General features: G+C 37.5%; 1 long non-coding RNA gene across 1 annotated transcript in view; it reads left to right on the top strand.

Annotated features, from left to right (window-relative positions):
- The first annotated feature begins 529 nt into the window (after positions 1 to 529).
- The window catches only part of LOC119876167, a 33,816-nt gene continuing 13,823 nt past the window's right edge, over positions 530 to 20,522 (top strand). The window contains exon 1 of the long non-coding RNA XR_005357599.1: positions 530 to 649. This is a non-coding gene — a long non-coding RNA (uncharacterized LOC119876167). The remainder of the gene's footprint in view (positions 650 to 20,522) is intronic.

Below are 20,522 nucleotides of genomic sequence, written 5' to 3'. Positions count from 1 at the left end.
GGCTGAACCCATCAGCTGGTAGGTCTCTGTACTTAGAATATGAATAAACAGATTACAGATTGCAAGAGAATAAGGGATGTGTCCATTTTATTTACTGCTATATCCCTTATGCCATGGAAACCTGGAATGCTCAGTAAGTATTTGTTGAAAAACTGAATGTAAGGTATAGAACAAGAACTATCAGCCCAAAGTGTCATTTGCAGGAGCTGTATTTTGCACAACAAAATGCTTTAAATGCCTTCCAGGTAGAGTTCCTTTGGGGGGAGGAGATCGGGGCAGAGTCTCCTCAGTTTCCCACAGAGATGGCAGGAACTGATGCAGCCAGCAGGATCTAAACCTTCTGACTAGAGAGTTGTTACTCTTTTCTACATTAAAAGGTCAAATGGGCAATGAAAACTGAGGAATGCACGCAGTGCAGCCAGGCCTTAAGCCAGGAGCAAAATGACCCAATGGAGTTTGGGAGCTTGGAGAGCTACATGCATGAGTGAAAAATATTATATGTTTCTGTCCTAAGGGTCCTCTGCAGGACTCTCTCGAGGACTTGAGCAAGATAGTCTGCAAAGCAGATAGCAGTGAGAGCTGTGAGTTATCGTCCTGCTGTTTCACCATATAAGTACAGCTAATATCTGACATAATTTGGCAAAGTGAGGTGAGTTCATGATAAGATATTAAAATATAAGAAACCAATTTAGGTGACCATGATGCACTCATTTCCATGGCCAGCATATTTAAAGTTAAGAGATTCACTAATAAGTTCAAAAAATGGATTTGGAGGAGAAAAGTAAGACTTTTTTTTTAAAGTAAGACTTTTTATTAGCGCCGTGCACTGCTAGATGGAAATGATTTTGCTAACTGAACTTTTCCTTCATTAGTTCTCAGCCACAGATGACATGGTGAGGAATACAAGGCCGTGAATTTGCTATAGGTTATCTGTTATTAATATGCAATTCCTCATGACGGCTGAGGCTGAGTCTGTGGGGAAATCCCAAACAAGGTAAAATTGGGATTCCAGAAGCAAAGAGCAATGAATAGGAATGGAAATGCACCCAAGTAGAAAGAAACAAATGGCAATGGAATAAGATAGATTACTCAAGAAAATTCTAGGGAATGATCATGAAATCATCGTGAATTTCTAGACTGTGGCAATACATAAATTCTCAAAGAGAAGGCATGTGGTTAGACTGAGGATTTTTCTTCCTTAATATGGGAATTTTCATTTCTCAATTATCTCAATGGGAGACTTCTTGTAATTAAATTTTCGGTTCACAGATGGTAGATTCTGGGAAACTGTCACAAATTGACCAACACTGACACAACTGAAAATCTCTAGTCTTTCTTTCTCCCTATACCCATTTTCTCTGCCCTCTTTCTTCCTCTCATGACACTAGATCTCTTGCCACTGTTGGAAACAAAATGTGAATCTGGGTTTCAAGATACACTGAGCTCTGGTAGCACTACTTGTCCTCTGTTAACCCAACTTATAAACTGTTGTACCTTACAGTACTCAGATTTTATCTGAAGATTTTTCTCATTTGTTTATTTTTTTTATGATTTTATGGTCGCAAATACATTTTAAGCACTAACTAACCTCCGTTTTGGTTGTTAGCACTGTATTTGTTTATTCCTATGCCTCTTCAGAAATGTAGGAGGAGAAGACTATGAAGATTCAGGATTTAGGGATCCCTGGGTGGCGCAGCGGTTTGGCGCCTGCCTTTGGCCCAGGGCGCGATCCTGGAGACCCGGGATCGAATCCCACGTCCGGCTCCCAGTGCATGGAGCCTGCTTCTCCCTCTGCCTGTGTCTCTGCTGCTCTCTCTCTCTGTGACTATCATAAATAAAAAAATTAAAAAAAAAAAAAAGATTCAGGATTTAAATAATCCAGCTCTGGAGATGCTAAGGGAACATGAAGTGAAAGATGACCCAGGTTACATTTCCCAAAGAGACCTATCCACCTACCAAATCCCCATTGAAATCTGGCTGAGACTGAGGAGACAAACAAAGAAATCAAGAGCAAAATATGTTGATACACATCAGAGAACTCTATTGGTGACTCTGAGGAATCCCATAATGTTTGATTTTATATGGTAGGATCATATGTTCCTAATCTCTACCCCATCATTACACACTTTGTTCCAAATATAAATTGTCTTCATTAATTACCTGTTATCTGTACTGAGTACTAAATCCATTCCAATTCTTTTTAAAATTTATTTAATGAGGTACTTTCCATCATTCTGTCTTTGCAGCCTTGTTTCACAGTCAGGTTATGAGGTAACCCAGTCTCGATGGCTTTCCCCATCAAGTGTGGACATCTCTATAATGCACATTGCTCTTTCCTTGGGTCGTGGATGAGGATATTCATATCTCAGGGCAACTCTGCTTCCAAACTCTGGCTATTGGCACATTTCTGGGCATGATTATTGCTATTTTTTTCCATTATCACTTCATAATGTTTTAATTTTCAAAAAATTGGGTATAGTTTCTGATATACAGAAAACTCATCAACTATCTCTTTGGAAGAGCTAAACTTGCATGTTAACTACATTCTGGCAAATATCCATCTTGTCTAATTAATGAATTATTAAGAATGAATAATAGACTATTGAATAGAGAAAAATTTTCCCCTTAAGAATAAAGCTGGTTTGGACAGTATGACTTGGCTGGGGGATAGAGCAGAATTGGGACATCTTAGTAATTACATTTTCCTTCATGGTTTTTCAAAATTAAAATTATCAAGACTTTTCTCTTCTACTTGTTTTATTCCAAAAGAGTATTTTTCAATATGTAAAAAGTAACTTAGTAGCAAGTGAATTGTTCACGTGCACCAGATCAACCTATTTTGGACATTCTTTTGTGTTTATCCATTACTGTAGTGCATAAGAAATTGTCAGATATTCCAAATTACATTTCTAAAATTACACAGAGCACTTGCAATGCATTTGTTTTCTTCCAATATTTTTTAGCATGACTCAAAATCATATGCTTCTGGTTAACATTTTTCTAGCTAATGTCATTGAAGGTTTCTTTGGAAATGATGTCTTAGAGCCCACAGATGTTTTATTTCTGGCCTTTGACCTCTGGGATTAAATTTCAGAAACTAACCTTTCTTTGTAGAATCAGTAATGTGGTATCTGGCAAAACACTCAACAAGTAGATCAATTATTTCCTAAACAGTAAACAGGAAGTAATATTTTGAGAAAAAGAGAACTCAGTGCAATTAAATTGCAAAACTTATATGTGCTCCCAGACCACATACTACGCCTTTCTTCCATCTTCCTCAACTAGTCACAATCTCACATGCTGTTCAAAGTTAATAAATATTCATTGATGATTGATGACACTGAGCACACTCTACTCAGAGTCTAATACCCTCAGATATTTACCAAGCGGCCAACATCAGTGAAATTTTCATCTCATTGCTCAAGTAGGTTCCCTGCCTCTGGGCTCTCCCTGCTGCAATCTGCCCTGTGTTCTAACACTAAATTAATCTTTCTGAAGCCCCACTTTTATCATTTTATTCCCTCGTTAAAAAATATGCAATGTATATACTTTGCCAGCTGGACTACGTCCAAACTCCCCAACATCATTGATAAAATCTTTAATGTTCTGGCCCCATCTCCTGCCAGCCACCTTCCCATCAACCTCTCTATTCACTTAACTCTACACACAAGCCATACTCGAAACCAGTCAAGTCTTCAAATGTGCCAAATGGGTAATGCATGCTCTGTCTCTTTTCTAGCTACTCATGGCTTTACATAGTTCCCTTCCCAACTCCATCCATGGTCCCCTTTGCCTAGATAATTTCTGTTACTTGCAGATTTCAGTTGTAATATTCCTTATTACTTGGAAAAGCATCCCTGGACCTACTAGATTGGTTAGGGTTTCTCTGCTTTGTGCTTCCTAACACCTTGCTATCTAAAATTAGCTGAATGATGACCCCCTCAAAGATATCAGACTCTAATCCCTAGAACCTGTAAATCTTACAACAAAAAGAGTTTTTGCAGGCACAGGAGCTCAATCGCAGAATCCCAGGATCATGACCCAAGCCAAAGGCAGCTGCTTAATTGATTGAGCCACCCCAGCACCCTGTCACTTCTTCTTCCTAAGCCACCATCCCCACGTTTACTGATCTTCTGTTATTCTTTGCAGACCATCTTATAAACTGCATCCTCCATGATGTCTGCCTGGATCACCTCGTCAAAAATGGTCCCTCCCTTCTTGACATTCCTTCAGCTCTTGTTTGTATTTCTGTAGCAGTAACATTTTATTGTTGTGTTCTGTTGATACATAAACACATGTCATAAACCAGAGACTAGAGAGCTGCCTCTCAGTCTCATAACACAACATATTCTAAACAGGACTTAGCCAAATAAGTGCACTGGGGCAGCTGGGTGGCTCAGTGGTTGAGTGTCTGCTTTTGGCTAAGGTCATGATCCAAGGTTCCGGGGATCAAGTCCTACCTACATCAGACTCCCCGCAGAGAGCCTGCTTCTCCTTTGGCCTATGTCTCTGACTCTCTCTGTGTGTCTCTTATGAATAAATAAGTAAAATCTTAAAAATAAATAAATAAATAAAGTGCACAAAAAACATTATTGAATAAATCAATTCACTGTAAATTTTTTGTGAATTAGCATATTTTATGAACACTTAATCCTAGTCTCTGCATTTTTACTATTGAAAGCTGAAAGAATCTTCTGTGAATGCTATTCTAATCTCTTTTCATTGACAGTAGTTTCTTTAGTTAATGAAAGTCACATGAGAAAGAGTTTTGAATGAAGTTTAGGTTCTTACTCTTGACTTACGTAGTTAGTAATTATTAATGGTACTGCATATTTTACCATGAAGCATCTTATGAAGAATTTGCCCCAAGGATGGTGGGGGGGTGGAAAAGTAACAGATCTTTAGGAATTTCTTTGGCATTTCTAAGTTTGTCTTGAGTTGTGGGTTTGCCAGTTTTCAGCATTCCTTAGAACTCAAAGTAAATTTATTTTTTTTTCAACGTAAATTTAGATTCCATTTTAATAAAATTGCTTATAAAAGTGGGAAAATAGCCATCAGAATTCAAGAGTGACATGTACACTAACCAAGTGTGATGCCCATTTTAATAAAAGTCATATTAGATGAACAAATAACATATGTGAGAAGCCTAAAATTATATACCTCTAAGCATCAGAATAAACATTTAAAATAATCTTTATCCACAATTACCAGGAATATTTAACAACACATATGAGAGTTTGTGAAATTTACTGTCTCATTTCACTATAGTACCACCTAAAAAGAGAATACAGAGCTGAGTATATCTCCCCAGGGATTATTATAAAGGATGATATGAATACCTAACATATTGATTTTATTGCTGTCAAAAATAAACACATACTTTCATACGTAAAAACTATGTAGTTCAGTAACTATATTTTGCAAATGACTGCAGCACCATAACGACATCCCAGAAAAACTCATATGTGAATGCCTTTTGAAATGTTTAAGCTCTTTAATATTTGAATTGCTTATAAATGTTTATCTGTGTTATGTTTTTCTTCCAAAACCTACCAAGCTTACATCGTTGTAATGCATAAGTCAATATTTGCATATGGATGCGGGTAAACACAGCTTTGCAGCAGATTCATTTAGATGCAATGGGCAGAATAAATATATATTTTCTAAAGGAATAGATCCTCTTGGCTATTCACTTAGGGCTCAAAAGCAAATGAATGTTCAATGTTTCATAGCTATTTAAACCAGTGGGGACTTAATAGCTAAATTCCTAAAGAAGAATAAAAAGTATTTGAAAATGAAGAACCCTGTGCATTACTCAGAACCGAAGCAGCTTCCTATTCCTTGACCACGGAAGTACTACACATTCTGCTTTGCAAGGCCTTCTATGGGCACTGTTACACAACTGGGACCTCTATACCCAGTGGCCAGGGCGTCCTAAGGTTACCATGAGAGGACAGAGCTGATACTGCATAGTACTAAGTTAATTCATCAAGTTAACTGCACAGAAGAGCCTAAGGAGACACCTCAAACTCATGTCAAGAATAATTTCTGCCTCAGATTTATATAAACTGCTCCTATTTCACATTGGTTGTAGAACAAATGCACATCTGTATGTTGTAAACTCTCCCAGATTTCTAAAATGAAGGCTTCCATCATCCTTTGAAAGATTCAAAATCACTCATCACTTAAATACCAAGACATAATCTCACTTACTATGCCCAGGAATGATATAAGAGACCACAAGAGATGTGCCATAACAATGAACTTGACAGAGGCATGAGCCAAAGGAACACTTATGTCTGAGACTGAAGCTCTGGCATCTTAAGACAGTGTCAAACTCCTAGCAGCAAAAAAGATAGGGAGAGGTTTCCAAGGTTTCTTGCTGGCCCTTATAATTTTCTCCATTTTGTGTTAATATTAAACTTTAGGACAGGTTAACAGGCACTGGGAATAATTGGTGAATCAGAAGTAAATTCCAGGGGCACCTAGGTGGCTCAGTTTGTGAAGTCTACCTTCAGCTCAGGTCAGGATCCCAGGGTCCTGGGATCGAGCCCCAAGTCAGGCTCCCTGCTCAGTGGAGAGTTTGCTTGTCCCTCTCCCTCTGCCCCTGCTCATGTGTGTTCTCTCATGCTCACTCTTTCTCTCAAATAAATAAATAAATAAAATAAGAAAGAAAGAAGAAAGAAAGAAAGAAAGAAAGAAAGAAAGAAAGAAAGAAAGAAGAAAGAAAAGAAAAGAAGAAAAGAAAGAGAAAAGAAAGAAAAGAAAAGAAAGAAAGAAAAGAAAAGAAAAGAAAGAAAAGAAAAGAAAAGAAAAGAAAAGAAAAGAAAGAAAAGAGAAAAGAACAGGATAAGAAAAGCCCACACTCAGGAGCTCCCCCACCTACTAGTAAAAATAATACATCAGGATAAAGAGTTACAATTTTTTTTTCAGTAGAGAGATCCAATTCTAAGTGAGTGATGAGGCAATGCATCAGAGAAGACAATGAAGTTGGGCCAGGGAATATAAGTAGTATTTTGGATATTTGGGCTTGCCATCTGCAAGCTGGAGAAGCAGGAAGGCTAGTGATATAATTTAGCTCAAGTCCATGTCCAAAGACCTAAGAACCAGGAGCGCCAATGTGCTAAGGTGGGAGAGGATAGGTGTCCCACTCAAGAAGAGAAAAAGAGAATTCATGCTTCATTTGTTTTTTATTCTATTTGTGCCCAAAAGAACTGGATGATGCCCATCCACATTGATGAGGGTAGATCTTTATTCAGTCTACTGATGTGAATGCTAGTATTTTTGGGGAAACACCCTCACAGACAGACCCATAAATGTTTTACAAGCTATATGGGAATCCCTTAGCCCAGTTAAGTTGACCCATAAAATTAACCATCAAAAACATCAAGAGTAAATGCTAATGTCAACATTGGACTTCAGGTGATAATGATGCATCAATGCAGGTTGAACAACTGCAATCCATATATCATTCTAGTGTACAGTGGTTACAGTGGGGTGGTAGTGCATATGAGCAAGTAGGGGCATATGGGAATCCTTTGTACTTTCAGCTCAATTTGGCTGTGAACTTAAAACTGCTTTAAAAACAACCTATTTAAAAGGGAAAAAATATAGACAGCCTACTTGTAGTCAGTATTGTATTCCTAAGCAGCAGTAATCCACAGAAGATTTCAATACACAAAAAAAATGATGTAACTCTGCATCCAAAGGCTAATCTAGGGTAATGCACAATAAATAGGGAAGAAGAGGGGAGGAAAGGAAGCAGAATCCCCTGTGATTGCTCACTGGGTGGTCAGTCTATGGAAAAGATAGCAAGGGGTTTGACAAGGCCATAGCCCTGGGAACAGAAAGAAGGGAAGAGAAATCAGTAATGTCATAGTGATGGGACCCACTTGGTTTGGCATTTAGCTAGATGTCACCATTTGTTAGATGCCATTTGTAGATGAGAATGAGAGGAAAAGTAAAATGTGGCCAAGAGTCCTAGGAGACTAGAAGAATAATGATGCTATTAAAGGAAGTATGGAACATGGAAGGAAATAAAAGTAAGAAGGGTCTAGGATAGCTCTACAATACAGTTAGTGCACATCCTGCAAAGGACCTCTAGAGTATAATTCTAAATTGTTTCATCTAAATCACATTCTCACAGAATGCAGACGAGTTTTGCAGATGTTTTGAATGACTGCCTAATAGGCAACCAATTCCTCACTTGCTCTGTAGCTAGGATCCCTGGAAACAGCAAGTGATGCTCTAGAGTAACCAGCTCCTCTGCCTTGGAGAGAGAAAATTGGCTAAATCAACCGTATACAGCTCACCTAAGTAGATGTGTTCAGGGAGACAGCTATGCTGTCAGAAAAAGGGATTTGGACTTGAAATCAAAGGACCTGGGTTTTTTGCACCATTTCTGCCACTTAATGAACTTGAACTTGGAATACGTTATTCTCCTCTCTTATCGTCAGTATCTCCTTACTTAAAATGTGAATAATAATATGTACCTCCTAGGATTGTAATGAGAATAAATGTGAAGGGGTTTTATAAAGAGCTATGCATAAATGAAAGGTGTAAAATTCTTTCCACTCAGCAGAGCAAGAATCCCATACTTGACTACATCAAGCCTGGATAGAAAAGATTTCACCAAAAGAAAGGAAACAAGGCTTATACTCACCAAAGCAATTCCAAGTTGCTGAATTCATTGTGTATATATAGGAAACATTGATGGGGGCCTTCTTTTGGACACGAAATAATATCAGGGACTATTTCTGACCGAGTCAAAATAGCCAAGGATCAAAGGCGGCCTGGATATATGCATATCCATCTTAGGAATTCTAAATTATTTGTGATAAGCCCAAGGAAAGTCATTAACATAAAAGCTCCTACTTTCTCTAGAAGAAACTGTAAAAAAAAGCATTTGGGAATTTGGGGCCATTCCAAATTAGCACCTAGAAGCCAACATTTTGCAGCCACAATGCCTGGAAAGCTTCCATGGTTCTGTCTCAGCAAGGAGAGCTGTAAACAAGCATGGTTTATCTCCTGAAACCTGTTCTTGGCTAGCAAGGTCATTTTCTGGTCAATCGAAAGAGTAGTACTACTGTGGGTATAGTCCTGGGAACTAAATAAATAGTGACCCCAGATCAGGGCTGCTCTTACCCCAGGTGTAGGGTCCTACCCTCTGCTCGGAGCTGGTTTCTCCAGGACCCACACCACAAACTCTCACCTTGGTCCTCCTGCCTCTTTGTGCTGTTGGATCATCCACACATTTAGATTTCGACAGCATCTCTCAAAACAATCCTTCAGTTAGCACTGATGCACAATAAACCGCCCCAAAACTTAATGACTGAAAACAACATGGGCTTATTAGATCTCATAAGTCTATCGATCAAGGAGTGGCTCTGCTGATCTGGCTGGGCTTCAATAATCTCATTTGGGGTCACCAGTGCATTGGGATTTAGGGGCTGGGTTGCCGGGGCCTGGCTGGTCGAGGATAGTCTTGATAGGACATCATGGCCCTTCTGCATGTCTCACATCCCTCTGACAGGCTAGCCCAGCAATTTCCTTATGATAGTGACACGATCCAGAAAATAAAGAAGAAAAGTCATGTACTTTCTTCAAGCTTCAGCTTGTGCCAAGTTTTCAAATGTCTGGTTCTCACTTATGTGCACTGCTCTTGGAGGTAAGTCCTGACTTCCTCTCCTCTCCAGCCCAGAACTTACCTTAGTACTTAATTTTTATTGAGAAAGTGAGGAGAATAGTTTATATACTTTTTCATGACTTATTTTTATCATTTATCATACAAAATATTCCTCTACAGCCTGGATAAAATCCTGCCTGCTGCATGTTTTTATATGGCCTATGAGCTAAGAATGGTTTTTACATTTTTAGATGGTTGGGTGGGGGGGGGTGAATGAAAAGAATATTATTTTGTGACACAAGTAAATTGTATGAAGCCCAAACTTCAGGATCCAGAATTAAAGTTTTATTGGAATATAGCCATACGCATTCATTTATGTATTATGTATGGCTGCTTCCCCAATACAAAAGCGAAATCAAATTGTTGCAATAGAGACCATACAGCCCCCAAAGCCTAAAATATTTACTACACCTGGCTCTTTAGAAAAAGTTTGACAATTCCCATTCTATAGCATGATTTCCAAAGGCTGAACAGTGATTATATTTTGTGGCTATACTGTTAAGATCTAAGATGTAAATGTGTAAATGTTGAATATGGAAGTTGTGCTCAATTTTTAGTATTACAGATAACAACTCTGAAAAAATATTGCATACATTTCTGAATTATTCCTTATATCAATTCTTAGAAATAGAATTATTGAGGCAAAAGATAAGCACATTTTTCAGGCTTTGATACATACTGCCAATTTGTCATACTTTTAAGATAGATAAAATACCATTTAAAACATAATTTTATTCCCAGTTTTTAAGTTATTTTTATTAGAAATGGATATGGAACTTTCTCAAAGAACATTTTGATCTCTAATTGAGATAATCATTTGACTTTCCCTTCCCCTTAATGATGTAATCAATTTTGTGAATGTTCCCTTGCTCATACTGACAGTTGAGGGATTATTACCAGCCTATTAGGCAAAAGAAATTGAAGAAGAATATCAGATCCTACTGTATCCCTTAACATGTATATAAAAAAATTATAAGACTTTATCATTTTTTTAAAAAAAGCATAATTATCTTAACTAATTATTTGTTGTGATAATTAACCACACCTATGGGAAAATTCTTTCTTGGCATTATAGAACTATCTACCTATTATTGTCTTGTCTAATAGCAGAGACTTCTCGACCTAAGTTGCCTAAGTTCCAATTGTTTTATTTATCTGTTATACCCTATTCTACTTATTATCTCCCTACTGTTTCCATTCCAAGACCCTTTATTTTTTCTGCAATATCCTGTAGGATATCTAGTTATGTAGACATGCTCTGAATTCAGTTCTCTCTTTGCTCCCAAATAAAAAAGAGGTAGACCCAGTGAGACATTTATTGGAGGAATGAACCTTTATCATAATCCAAAACAGAAAATATATGTCTGAGCTAAAGACCATGAAAAGAAGCCCAGAATCAAAATCTAGTGGGATCATATAAAAATGCCAAAGTCCAAAAGTCAGCCTCAAAATCACAAATGGGATCTTTAGGCAAGATTCAAAAGCCAGACAGAAATTGATGAGAATAGAAGGCAGTCAGAAACCAGATAGTCCAGGTCAATTTCTGTTACCATCTTTAAAGCGAATATGGCTTACTTTTTTTAGATAATGGGAGTGTCAAACTATTTCAAAAGCAAAGACTGTAAATTGGAGTAATCAATAAAGTAGCTATCTATCATTAAACTATGGATTAAAATTTATTTTTGGATGACTTTGTGCAGCAAAATCTTTTTCTACCTTCTCCTGGCCTGTGTGGAAATTATATGTTTGCTATACTTATGTATTTAAAAGGTTGAAAAGGTAAATACTACCTTTGAGTACACTCATCTACAAGTTAAATACATGTATTAGAACGAATGATTACAAGTCATTGTGATGCAATTGTTCTGTTTGATAATCTGAAGCATAAAATGCCTCTAAAGTCTCAGTTTTCTTTAAGAATTAAGACTAAGTATATAATAACTAGCTCACAGACTCACTGAGAAACTAAGATGAAACTCTGTCCTCGGGAATCCCTGGGTGGCTCAGCAGTTTTAGCACCTGCCTTCTGCCTAGGGCATGATCCTGGAGTCCCAGGATCGAGTCCCACGTCAGGCTCCCTGCCTGGAGCCTGCTTCTCCTTCTGCCTCTCTCTCTCTCTGTCTGTCATGAATGAATAAATAAAATCTTTTTTTAAAAAAAGAAACTCTGTCCCCTTTAACAGAGTATCTTTTTAAAAGAGTGCTGTAAATAAAGTGATAAAAGAGGGAGAGAGAACAAAAAACAAACCAGACCAGATAAAATGATGATGCATCGAAGGACATACCAAAGCCAGTTTCCCTCTCTCCCCTCTCCTTTTCACATTCTCTCTCTCTCTCTCTCTCTCTCTCTCTCTTTCTCACACACACGCACACACACACACACACACAGTAATTATAGAACATAACTTGGGAGTGATAAAAATGTCAATGAAAGTCTTCAAATTCCACCCCTGCCCCATCCCAGAACTGATTAAAATGGGCTAAACGATTTCAAATATAAGAGAAACACTTATATGCAATTAAAATAAGACAAGAATAACTGCTTTCATCACTTCTATTTGACATTGTGCTAGAGGTTCTAGCCAAGTCTAGTAGGCAGGAAAAAGAAATAAAGGGAAAGGAAGAAGTAGACCTCTATTCATAGGACATCGTCGGATGGGATAAATAGAAAATCCTAAGGAGGAGTGCCTGGGGTGGCTCAGTTAGTTGAGCCTCTGACTCTTGGTTTTGGCTCAGGTCATGAAGTCAGGTTGTGTGATTGAGCCCCGTGTTGGGCTTTGCACTCTATACATGGTCTGCTTGAGATTCTCTCTCTCTCCCTCTCCCTCTGCCCCTCCTCTGCTCATGCTCTCCCTCTCTAAAATAGTAAATAAATAAAATCTTTAAAAAAGAGAAAGAAATAAATCCTTAGGAATACACTAAAAAACTACTAGAACTAATAAGTTTAGCAAGGTTACAGGATACAAGATACAGAAATATCAATTGTGTTTTTGTATATTTGCAAATTAGCAACCTGAAAGTGAAACTAAGGAAACAATTCCATTCACAATAGCATCAAAAAGAATAAAAAAAACTTGAAGATAAATTTAACAAAAGAATCTTAAAACTTATACTCTGAAGACTACAAAATATTGTTGATATTAAACAAGATTGAAGTAGATGGAAAAACATCACATGTTCATGGATCAGAAGATTTAACACCGTTATGGCAATATTTCCAATACTGATCTAGGAATTTCATGCAATCCCTGTCAGAATCCTAACTGACTTCTTTGTAGAAACTGACAAGTTGATTCTAAAATATGTATAGAACTAAAGGAACGCAGAAAAGCCAAACAATCTTGGGGTAGTGGAAGTAGGATGATTCATACTTCCTGATTCCAAAATTCAGTACAAAACAATGGTGGCCAAGACATTGTGGTATTGGCATAAAGATGGACATATAAATGAAGGAAATAGAATTGTGAGTCAAGAAATTAACACATACATCTCTAATCAATTGATTTTCAACACGAATGCCAAGAACATGGAGAAAGAATGATCTTTTCAACAAATAACACTAGGAAAATGGATATCCACATACCGTATGGATAGCAGATAGTTCATACCATATACAAAAAAGTAACTCAAAATGAATCAAAGATCTATATGTAAGAGGTAAAACTATTAAAACTCTTAGAAGAGAACACAGGGAGAAATCTTCATCACCTTGGATTTGGCATCAAGGTTCTTAGATATAACATCCTAAGTATGAGGAACAAGAGGAAACAGATAAACTATACTTGGTCAAATTTAAAAAGTGTTCCGTTTCAAGGACACCATCAAGATAATGAAAACTTAATCCACAGAACAAGAGAAAATATTTGTAAATCACATATCTGATAAGGCTCTTGTATCTAGAATACTTAAAGAACTCTAACAACTCAATAATAAAGACAGATAACCCAACTGAAGAAGGGACAATGGATCGGAATAGACATTTTTCCAAGGAAGATATACAAATGGCCAACAAGCATATAAAAGGTGCTCACATCATCCTATCAATAGTCTTCAAGAAAATATTAATCAAAACCACAATGAAATATCACTTTACATCCACCGAGACATCTAGATATCTAGAATCAAAATGTCATATGATGAGTATTTGTGAGGATATAGAAAAATGTAAACCCCTTACATTGCTAGTGGTAACATAAAATAATGAAACCACTTTGGAAAACAATCTAGCAATTCCTCAGACACAGAGTTATCATATGACTCAGAACTTCTATCTGTAGGTATTTAGCTAATAGAAAAGAGAATGATGTACAGTAGTCCCCTCTTATCAACTGGAGATACATTCTAAGACCCCCCAGTGGACACCTGAAATGGTGGATAGCACTGAACAACATATATACTACATTTTTTCGTTTACATACATACCTATAATAAAGTTTAATTTATAAATCAGGCACAGTAGGAGATTAATAATACTTAGTGATGAAATAGAAAAACTTTAACAATTTCTAAACATACTGTAATAACAGTTATGTGAATGTAGCCTCTCCGTTTCTCAAAATATCTTATTGTACTGCACTCATTCTTTTTCTTGTGATGAATGGAGATGAAAAAATACTCATGTGATAAAAAGAAGTGAGGTGACTGTCATAAGTATTGGGATGTAGCATTAGGCTATGACTGACTCTCTAACATGTCAAGAGGAGGATTATCTGCTACCTGACCATGGTTGACAATAGGTAACTAAAAGGACAGAAAGCAAAACCACGGATAAGAGGGAAGACTTCACCCCCAACAACCTGTATGTAAAAATGTATAGCAGCATTATTCATAATGCCCAAAGGTGGAAACAGCCCAATGGAGAATCCCATTCTCCAACTGATGAATAGTGAAAGGAGGTGTGATGTACTCCTACGATGGACTACTATCCAGCCATTAGTAGGAAGGAAATACTCATGCAGGCAACAAGTTCAATGAACCTTGAAAACAGATGCCAAAGAAGCTACTCATGAAAATCTATATATCAAATGATTCCATTCACGTGAAAATCCAGTATAGGGAAATCTGCAGAGAAAGAAAGATTAGTTGTGGTTTAGGGTTAAGAACAAATAGCATAATAAGAGGTTTATACCTAAAGTGCATGGAGTTTCTTTTTGAGGTGACAAAAATATTTTTTAAAGATTTTATTTATTTATTCATGAGAGACACAGGGAGAGAGAGAGGCAGAGACACAGGTAGAGCTCCCAGACAGGGAGCCCTACGGGGGACTCAATCCCAGGACTCGGATCACAGCCTGGGCTGAAGGCAGGTGTCAAACCACTGAGCCACCCAGGAATCCCCAACAAAAATATTTTAAAGTGAGCTATAGTGATAGTTTCCTACACCTGTGAACATAGGAAAAGCCATTGAATTATACACTTTGAATGTGCAAATTATATGGTGAATATATCCCAACAAAACTATCCCAAAGAAAAAAGGAAACAAGCCCCATCGTCAGAAGAGACCACTCATGCCCAGTTCTAAACCCTTCAAAAAATAAAAATAAATAAAATAAATAAATAAACCCTTCAAAAAAATGTTTTCCCCCATAATGGGATATTGGACAACATGTTGAACAGTAATCTTAACCTCAAGCAAGGATTCCCCAAGCCTTCAACTGGATCTGTACAGCCTAACTGGGAAGCTGTGCTAGATTAACAAGGCCCCAACCATGCTGTGATCTGTACAAGCAATGCTACCTTTGCCTGGGGTGGCGGTACCTTGTGGCAGTCAAGTTAACAGGCATACTCATTCCCCAGCCTCTGCATCCTGATCCATGCACTTGGCACACTCGCCCTTGCTCCAGGCTCTGCAGTTTGTTGTGGACATCAAATGAGATCATGAAAAGCACTTTGAAAAGATGAAGGCATTATCAAAACTCAGGATACTACTCCTTAGCATTCCTTTCAAAAAGCTTTCAGCCACTGGCCCTCTAGGGAAAGCAGATTAAGTACAAAGCAAAAACAAAATACCAACTAGTGTTTTCATCTAAATTTAAAGGTGTTTTACAATAATTAAGATCTGAAGTTCATAAACTAGTACATCATCTGACCGTTTCCATCAGTCCTATAAAGGGAGAAATCAAGTCACAGCCTTTTTGCCTGAGGACCAAGTGTTTTAAGTGTTTTCCAAGTGACATAGCTCATGGATACAGGACAGAAAAGTAGTGAGAAATATCAAACTCTTTCTTTTTTTTTTCTTTCTTTTCTTTCTTTTCTTTCTTTCTTTTTTTTTTTTTTTTTTTTTTTTTTTTTTTTTTTTTTTTTTTAGCACTTCCATACTGGAAAAACCTTTAAAATTAAAAAAACTAATAATGCTGGTCACACTTTGAGCATACATAACATTCTGCTTAAAGCATTTTCTCTGCGGGCAGTGGATTTGAGCCTTAAGCTGAGAAAGTCCGTCTTAAAGGAAAAAAATGAAGGCAATAAGTGTCATGCAAAAAGCAATCTCTTTACAAAGGGAATTATAAAGGAGGGCCTACTGGGCTCCCCCTCAGAATCCCTCCCTCCCTGGCAGGCCCTGACCATTTCCACTGCTACGTAAATTCACAACCTAAGAGAGATAAATCCAAGTTCTCCAATTATGATTTCCAGTACTAAAAATAATGACTTCAATTTTCCAAGCCCTCTCACATATATTATCCCTTTTGATCATCACAACATGATGGAGGCAATGTTTTTCTCATTCAGGAATCACAGAAACAGTATTACCCAGCATTCCAACCCTGCAGCCATCTGTACCCCCTGGCCTTGTGCAGTGGAGATACCCTTGTGTAGGGATCCACCCAAGAACTCTTGTCACACAGCGACCACCTCCAAACCACACACTAAAGAGGCTTGACAGACCTAGGATGGCTTCCTCCAGCCTGAGGCCACATCGCCGTGGTGATGGCTGAGACTTCCTTTGAGTTCCTATATACAAAACCTCAAGGCTGTTAGAAAAATTCATATTTTGTTCTAGCCAGCACCTGACCATAGCCAGCACCTGACCCCTGACACTCTCCTATTTAATAAATAAAGCTTACAATAAAACTCTGTCCTCTACCCTTTAGGATATATATGTATGTGTCTCCTTACTACCCATGACTGTCTTTCTCAAGGACTTGAAAGTCATTCCTTTGAACTGCAATCATCAGGAAGGATGAGGATGGGGCCTCTGTGTCCCACTCTTTGTGGGAGGAGAGAAGCCCACCTTAGATAAGCTAGCTCGGGGACACAGCAGGTCAAATCACACTCACTCACAGGGATCCACACTACAACCAGCTTTTTGTAATCATTTACTTCCCTGGCTCTGCTTGAGCCCTGCTCATTCCCCCTCGCTGTTCCCTCATTTTTCTTTTAAAACACTGTCACCTCTGTATACACCAGAATGGAGTTCAGCTCTTTCCCTGCCGTCAGCAGTTACTGAATCAAATCTGTTTTCACCGCTCTATTGTCTGGCTTTGTTTTCACCACTCTATGATCTTTCTTACACACACACACACACACACACACACACACACACACACACACAGGCGAATGTGGTCAAATCCTGTCAGGTCTCCTCTTCATCATGTCTTGTACCTGACCCGAGGCCCTACCTCTGCCCACCCACCCCCCCACGCCACCCCCCAGCCTTTAGCCTGCCCCTCTGCACCGATGGAGTAACAACCTCCTTTATGTCCTTCTGCCTCAAATCTGTCTCCCGAGCAATCCACTTGGCGTCTTCCTCCCCAAGTAGCAGTTGTGCCATACCTGCCTCTCTTCAAAGACACCTGCAGTGTTGACAAGCTAATTAGCATTCCATACTCTGCACTGGCTGGCCGAAGCCTGGATCTCATTTCTATCCCTGAGCTAACATGCCAAGGGAATGAGGAGGCAGGAAAAAGGAAGTCTTCCACATACTGCTCCACAGGGACCTCGGTGAAGACAGCCTCCCAGAATGGTAGCATGGAAGGCTTAGGAAAATCACATGATCTAGCCACTCATGGACAGCCCGGCCCTATCCCCACCATTGCCTGAAAATGCACCATAATGAAAGAGCCATTGTCCCCTGAAACAACCCAGAGTTTCATAAAAAGTCTTGCCTCACCTAGGCTAAAACCTGCCATTCTTCATCCCCATTCTCTTCTTTGGGTTTGAACAACAGAATGAAAACCAAAATTCATGATAATGAACCAGTATTTCTTGGGTGCCTTGTATCTGAGCCAAGCATCTTACAAAATGCCTGCTTGGATTGTCTCATTTAATCTTTATAATGCCCATAACTGTGAAGAAGGTCTGTTATTATTCCCATTTAAGAGATGAAGAAATTGAGGCTTAACAGGGATCTGCATCTAACCTTAATGCATATATCTCGTGGTGGCAAAGCTGGGACATAGACCCAGGTAGGTCCCCGTGTCCTCAAAGCATCAGCTCTCGATGACTACACATGTTGGCAAGCATCCATTTTTAAAACAATCATCATTTGATTTTAAGGTCTTCAAACCATTTCTCATAATATATAGACCACATTCCCTTTGTCACCCTAGGCATTTTTCTCTGAACTCGGGCCAGTGAATCTAGAATGAAATAAAAATAGCCCTCCAAGGAAGATCTGGGCAATATCCAAGGAAGACATTTCTCTTTTATTTAACGTCATGTTCTCATTAGGTTTTTATTCTTCTCTGTTTATTCAAAAGGCTTGCTCTCCACCTCTCTCACTGCATCAAGATAGATTTCAGAAAGATTAAAGAGTTAAATATTTTCCTCGAAAAAAAATCAATGAAAAATCTAGAAGATATAGTGACATATTTTTCAAAGTTCTTAAAAAAAATCATTTTCTAAACCTAGCAGTAACATAAGAAAAAACAAGGGGAAATATTGAAAGATCTGACTATAAAAAAATTTTTAACCTCTGTACATAAAAAGCAACAAAAATATAAAGACAAAGAGCAGACTGAAAAAAAAAAATGCTCACAGGAAATGTGACAAGGGAAGTGCCTTTATTAAATAGTTTCTATTGAGTATGCCAATCGATAAGAAAAACATTAAGATAAATGGTTGTCAGCAGAAGATTTACAAAAGAGAAAAAAATACAACCTGGGAACTAACAATTTGAGGACCCCATAAGAAACAAAGAAATGTAAATAATAACAAGTTACCAGTTTTCACCTAATAATTAGCAAAACATTAAGAAAGATGTTCAAGGCTCTCCGAGGATGTGGCACATTGAAGACACTCGTACTTTTTCTGGAGGCAGTATAAATTGATAGAGGCTTCAGAAAAAGAATTTTGGCAATAAATTTCACAGCTTTATTTTTAAAGTCTTAGAGTTAGGCCAATAATCTGACTTCTTTGTATTCACAATATAGAAAGAGCTAAAAGGTAAGATAATTATAATGGTTTGAATTGAAAATATCCAAAGATTACAATAATAGAAGGCTGTTTATGAGATTTGTGTATGTCATATCTACTTCATATATTACTATTTTATTATATAAAATATCATGTGTATACTTTCTAACAACATTAAAATATATGAATAATATGTTGTGAGAAAGCAAGATTAATGTGCTTACAATCTCCATATTCATTCATATAATTATGCACAGATATTTGTCTAAAAAGATAAGAGCTAGAGAGGGAGGGTAAGGGTTGGTAAATCAAACTTTAAGATTTATTTAAGACTTGCACTTTTCTCTTATTTTTCCAACATGCTTGCACACACACCTACAAGCACAATTGTATAACATTTATCAGCATTTTCTTCAAATGTTGGCATGTATATGCATGTTTATTTTAAGAACTTTTTCTTATACTGTTTGTAAAAAATAGAAATAAAAATAAGTGCAAAAATAAATAAACACCTTGAAATCTTGGTCATTATAATTATTGTTAACATCTTGACATACCTTTCAAGGTACTTTTCAATCATAGTGGTAATGCTACTAATGATTGACTTCTTTGTATCACTTACTCTGTGCAAGGAACTATTCTAAAACCTTAATGAATATTAATCACTAATTTCTCACAAAAACCTCATGAAGTAAACTTTATCACCATTCTCATCTCATAGATAAGAAAACTGAAGTATGAATACATTAGCAATTGGCTAAAGTTGATACAGCTACATTCAAATAGAGCTAAGATTCCAGTATAGGCAGTCTCTGATTTATGGTGGTTCAACTTAAAATTTTCTGACTGTGTGATTGGTGTGAAAGTATTCAGTAGAAACTGTACTTTGATTTTTCAGTTATGATCTTTTCCTGGACTAGCGATAAATGGCATGATTCTATTGTTTTGCTGTGTGGGAGCAGTGAGCCACAGCTCTCCGTTAGCCATGAGAACATGAGGGTAAACAACCAATAACCTTACAACCATTCTGCATTCACACAGCCGTCCTGTGTCTCACTTTCAATACAACATTCAATAAATTACTGGATAGTCAGCACCGTATTATAAAATAGCCTTTTTGTTAGATGATTTTGCCCAACTAGAGACTAATGTATGTTTCTGAGCACATATAAGATAGGCTAAACTGAGCTATTTGGTAAGTTAAGTATATTAAATGCATTTTGACTTGATATTTTCAATTGACACTGGGTTTATTAGGACATATATAACCACATTGTAGGTCAAGTAAAGCCTGTATCTACTCTTTCTTCTTTCTTTCTTTCTTTCTTCTTTCTTTTCTTTCTTCTTTTTTCTTTTTTCTTTTTCTTCTTCTTCTTTCTTTCTTTCTCTCTTCTTTCTTTCTTTTCTTTCTTCTTCCTTGCTTTTTCTTTCTTTCTTTCTTTCTTCCTTTTCTTTCTCTCTTTCTTTTTTCTTTCTTCTTTCTTT

Source organism: Canis lupus, chromosome 4, assembly GCF_011100685.1.
Source record: "Canis lupus familiaris isolate Mischka breed German Shepherd chromosome 4, alternate assembly UU_Cfam_GSD_1.0, whole genome shotgun sequence".
NCBI lineage: Eukaryota > Metazoa > Chordata > Mammalia > Carnivora > Canidae > Canis > Canis lupus.
This window is presented reverse-complemented; position numbering and strand designations above follow the sequence as displayed.